Below are 5866 nucleotides of genomic sequence, written 5' to 3' on the forward strand. Positions count from 1 at the left end.
TACACATATGTATTTTTATATATTAGTTGTGTGTGTGTGTGTGCATCTCTCTCTCTCTCTCTCTCTCTGGACAGTACAGCAGCAAAAACTGAGTTCCAGAACCAACAAAACTCAATCCTGATCTTATGGCAGAATTATCTCTTCCCATTCAGCTACAGTCCACCTGAAATGATAAAACAGCCCCATTCTCCAATGCTCAAAACGTTGATGTGAGTTTCGTTAGTTTCTTCCTGTGCTTGATATCCCATTCATCACATGTATGAACAATTTATGATATAACTGCCATCAAAGACTTCCTTAGATGTATTCCTTCATCTCCATTCCCACTCTACCCTGAGCTCAAAAATAATTCATGGTAATCCTATTGCCAACACCTCTGGTTACCTTCAGCAGCTTCTGAGACCAGCCCACAAAGTCTACTAAGCACCCTACAGCAGAACGACATTCCTAAAGCACCAATGTCACCATGTCACTACCCTTGTCAATATTTAGAATAACTCTGTACAGACTGTAGAATGAAGTCTGAACTCCTCTAAGTTTCTGACATTCTAACTATTAAGAATGTCCATCCTTCTCCTCTCACCTGCCAAGCCAATTCTCATGGTCCCCCAGACACTCGGTGCCCACTCTTACCCCTCCTGTGCTTTTGCTCCTACCGTATTCCCCCTCCTTCCCGGAGGACACGCGCACGCGTGCACATACACACACACACACACACACACACACACACACACACACACATTCCCCTATCTAGAATATGCTTTCAACCCTTCTTGTATATTCAACAACCAGAATCTCTCACAGGGCCCTGAATATTAGGCAAAAATAAGCATAAATAAGGGTTACATTCAACCTGTTGGCTATCAGGTCTCTGTAACTATAATTTCTTTGAAAGAGTTCATGTAAATATATAGCAATGAAAGAAAAGAAAAGGCAATGGGCAAAGATAAAGAAAAGAAGTTTAAGGATCCTGATATTTAACTCCACTCCTCTTAGTCATCTGATACCTTTCATTTACATTCAACTTTACACTTTCCAGAAATTTTTTATGGTTGAGACTACAAAGACCTACACAATCTTGCTTCTACCCATAAATGAAGAAAAAAGAATACCAGCAGATACTTAGATAAGTTTTGGGGGTTGAACAGACAAGATTTCACAATAGTTTGCAAGTCAGTAAATGGGAATAAAGAAAACACCCAGGTTTCTAGCCTGCGAGGTCTCATACAAGTGCTAAGAAAACTGAGGGTCAAACAGGCTTGGAGTAAAAATCAAAAGTTCAGTGTTACAGTATTCGAAGTCCCCAGACTGAGAAGAACATCTGAGTTTCAGGTACACATACAGAAGACGATTGAGTGCAGATGCACAGCAAGTGCCCAGAAGAACTCTGACTTTTACAAGCCAGAAGAAGACAAAGTCTGCAAATGAGCAGTCAGTCAAGCATGGCAAAAAAGAAACAGAGCATGGAGTCCCAGAAATCCAGAAGCAAGTTTGCAAAAAGGAAGCAGTGAAATGTCATGAAGTTTTGTAAGACAAGGCCAGAGAATTAACCACTGGATTTGACAAGCTGTGGACACTGCTGCTCCTACGATCTCTGACAGTCATAAGTTACAGAGAAAATTGGAAGTGAGGAAGTAGGACAAGAGAACAATTTCACTTGCAGGAGTTTTGTTGTAAAATGAAACATAGAAATGAGGCCACATTTGGAGAAGTCATGGGAGATAAAAGAAGGGTTGCTTCCCCCCCCCCCAGAGAGCTAATAATCTACAGATAATTATTAGAATAAATAAAATACTTTAGGAAAGGTGCAAAAAGTCCACTGCATTTCCTTTAACCAGCAGCAAACAACTAATTATACAAATTTTAAGAGAGGCTGCGGCTAAGAGAAGATGGAGACAATACTGGCGCAGCAGCAGTGCTATCATGAGGAGAAGGAAAGGCCCATGGACGTCATGGCCAAAGAGATGCTGACTAAGAAGTCCACGCTCCGGGACCAGATCAATTCTGATCACCACACTCAGGTCATACAAGACAGGTATATGGAGGTCAGTGGGAACCCGAGGGATTTGTATGATGATAAAAGATGGATTACGAAAGGAGGAGCTCAATGCCATTTCAGGACCCAATGAGTTTGCTGAATTCTATAATAGACTCAAGCAAATAAAGGAATTCCACAGGAAGCCCCCAAATGAGATCTGTGTGCCAATGTCAGTGGAATTTGAGGAGCTCCTGAAGACTTCGAGAGAATCCAAGTGAAGAGGCACAAAACTTGGTGGAGTTCACAGATGAAGAGGGATGTGGTCATTACCTCGATCTCCATGACTGTTACCTCAAGTACATTAACCTGAAGGCATCTGAGAAGATGGATTATATCACATACCTGTCCATCTTTGACCAATTATTTGACATTCCTAAAGAAAGGAAGAATGCAGAGTGTAAGACATACCTAGAGATGCTGCTTGAGAACCTTCAGGATTACACAGAGAGAGAGAAGCCTCTCCAAGATCAGAATGAACTTTTTGGGAAGATTCAGGCTGAGTCTGAGAAGAAATGGGAGAATGGGACCTTTCCTGGATGGCCGAAAGAGACAAGCGGTGCTCTGACCCATGCTGGAGACCATCTTGACCTCTCCGCATTCTCCTCCAGGGAGGAGTTGGCCTCCCTGGGTTTGGACAGATTGAAATCTGCTCTCTTAGCTTTAGGCTTGAAATGTGGCAGGACTCTAGAACAGCGAGTCCAGAGACTATTCAGCACCAAAGGAAAGTCCCTGGAGTCACCTGATAACTCTTTGTCTGCCAAAATCCCAAGTCAAAGAGCACCAAGCGAGACACTGAGAGGAACAAAGACACCGCTTTTCTAGAAGCCCAGATCTATGTATACTCTGACTCATGGGGAACAGCGACATCTCACTCATGAAAATGCACAGGGCAAGCAAGGAAGGACAGGAGAAGAGGAAGAAGAACAGATCAGTGACAGTGAGAGTGAAGATGAAAAGAACGAGATCATTTATAACCCCAAAAACCTGCCACTTGGCTGGGATGGCAAACCCATTCCCTACTGGCTGTAGAAGTTTCACGGCCTAAATATCAACTATAACTGTGAGATTTGTGGAAACTACACCTACCAAGGGCCAAAGCCTTCCAGCAACACTTTGCTGAATGGCATCATGCTCATGGCATGAGGTGTTTGGGCATCCCGAACACTGCTCACTTTGCTAATGTGACACAGATTGAAGATGCTGTCTCCTTGTGGGCCAAACTCAAATTGCAGAAGGCTTCAGAATGATGGCAGCCTGACACTGAGGAAGAATATGAAGACTCAAGTGGGAATGTTGTGAATAAGAAGATATATGAGGATCTGAAAAGACAAGGACTGCTCTAGTGCTCAGGGATGTAGCTCAGCTTTTGGGCTAGCCCAGGCTTCCCTGAGATCTGCTTTTTCTTTTTCTCCCAACCAAATCCTCTTAAAGACCTTTTGTTACATAGTCTCATGGTCTAGCATGCATCCTGTAGAAACAAGGCATGCTGGCAGATTGCAGGGTTGAGATGTGTTTTATCTGTTTTATATTTTAAAAGATTCTGCCAGAAAATAAAACCAGACCTTGTTAAAAAAAAAAAAAATTTAAAGATACAATTTACAAAAGTATAAAAAACATCAAATATCTGTGGCTCACACCTGTAATGCTAGCACTTTGGGAGGCCGAGGCAAGCAGATCACTTGAGGTCAGGAGTTCAAGATCAACCTGGCCAACATGGCGAAACCCCATCTCTACTAAAAACACAAAAATTAGCCTAGTATGGTGGCGCACACCTGTAATCCCAGCTACCTGGGAGGCTGAGGCAGGAGAATTGCTTGAACCTAGGAGGCGGAGGTTGCAGTGAGCCAAGATCACACCACTGCACTCCAGCCTGGGCAACAGAGCAAGACTCCATCTCAAAAAAAAAAAAAATCAAATATCTTGGAAAGAGATATACAAAACCTCTGCATAGAAAATTATAAAGCATTAAGACAAATTAGAAAAGATTTAAATAAATAAAGGTATACACCATGTTTGGGGTTCAGAAGACTCAACATTATAAAAGCTGTCAATTCACTTAAAACTGAGTTATAGGTTCAGTACCAACCTAATCATATTCTCAAGATATTCTTCTTGTCAAAAATGAACAAGGTGACTCTAAAATCTATATGGAAATGCCATGGACCAAGAATAGCCAAAACAAACTTAGAAAAGAACAAGAAGAATAAGTTAAGGAGACTTGACATATATCTATACTAATTAAGACAGTGCAGTATTACTGGCATAAGGACAGACAAACAGACCAAAGGAATAGAACAGAAAGTCCAGAAACAGATCATATATACATAAACACCTGATTGATAACACAGACAGCACTACGGAGCACTGGGAAAAGAAAGGTCTTCTCAAAAAATGAGACTGGATATGCATAAAGCAAATAAATGTGATTCTAATAAATGTGAATCTGAACATGCATAAAGCAAATAAATGTGACTCTAACCTCACACCACACACACATACACACACACACACCTCTTTCTCCAGGTGGACTGTAGATTTAAGTGTGAAAGACAAAACAATGAAATGTCCAGAAGACAATATAGAAGAGTATCTTCACAATCTTGGGATAGGGAAAGATTTCAACAAGATACAAAAAGCATTCTCCAAAGGGAAAAAAATCAATACATTTCACTACGTTAAAATCAAGAAGTAAATGCAATCTGCAATATAACATCATTTTAACTGCCAGCTGAACCTGAAAAAAAGTAAGAGAAATCACTAAAGGCCAAAAATAGAGACCTGAAAATCAGAGCAGGGAACATGTTAGCCAACTCCATAGTGTCCTGTGAGAGGCTGTCAATCTCCATGATCCAAGAGCACATCACCCTCTATAAAAGAATCTGGATCTAAATGCTCAAAAGGAAGACACTGAGGCCTAGGTCAATGTAAGGCAGGGAGTTGGAACCAAGAGCCCTTCAAGAAGGGTGGAACCCTTAAAGAGCTTTTAAAAACCAAACCTAGCTCTTAGGCACAGAAAAGCAACAAGAAAGCAGTTTCAGCATGGATCAAGGCAGGGGAAAATCCCTCCCAATTACTTCATAATGAGTCCCACACCCATTTGAGTTCTAATATATATACTACCCTTACTTGGGTTCTAGCTACCCATAAGAAAATAAAATCAACATAGAAAGTAGCCCCAGGTCAGAATACCCCCAAAGATAGCTAGTAAAAATAATTACAAACTCTCTCTAGAGACATCTGTCTATTGATAAAGTCTCACTGAAGAGAAACTCAAATTTTCAACAAAATTGAAGCAATGCACCATGAACAAAAATCAGCAAATTAACAACAGGATTAGACCCTATAAAGTTCAGTTACTAGAACAATCCAATAAAGAACACAAACTGAATTTAATTTTGGGAGGCCGACATGGGTGGATCACGAGATCAGGAGTTCAAGACCAGCCTGGCCAAGATGGTGAAACACTGTCTCTACTAAAAATAGAAAAATTAGCTGGGTGTGGTGGTACGCACCTGTAATCCCAGCTACTCGGGAGGCTGAGGTAGAGAACTGCTTAAACCTAGAAGGCAGAGGTTGCAATGAGCCAAGATCACACCACTGCACTCCAGCCTGGGCAACAACAAGACTTGGTCTCAAAAAATTAATTAATTAATTAATTTAAATTGCTTAAAGGCACAATAGGATCAAAAGTATCAAAAAAAATAACGCTATGAAAATAAGTGACCAGTTTTATTAATAAAAAACCTCTAGAAATTAAATTAAAAATATAATCACTGAAAATGAAAATTTAACTAGTTACACTGCAAATTAGATACAGTTAAAGTGAGA

At 40.7% G+C, this 5866-nt stretch overlaps 1 pseudogene across 1 annotated transcript; it reads left to right on the forward strand.

The window, feature by feature from the left end:
- Positions 1-1867: 1867 nt before the first annotated feature.
- LOC105512737 lies at positions 1868-3606 on the forward strand (annotated as a pseudogene). The gene has a single exon (XR_001001908.1). The product of XR_001001908.1 is annotated as a splicing factor 3A subunit 3 pseudogene (transcript).
- The last annotated feature ends 2260 nt before the right edge of the window (positions 3607-5866 follow it).

This window comes from Colobus angolensis, unplaced genomic scaffold (assembly GCF_000951035.1).
Source record: "Colobus angolensis palliatus isolate OR3802 unplaced genomic scaffold, Cang.pa_1.0 Scaffold219, whole genome shotgun sequence".
Lineage (NCBI taxonomy): Eukaryota > Metazoa > Chordata > Mammalia > Primates > Cercopithecidae > Colobus > Colobus angolensis.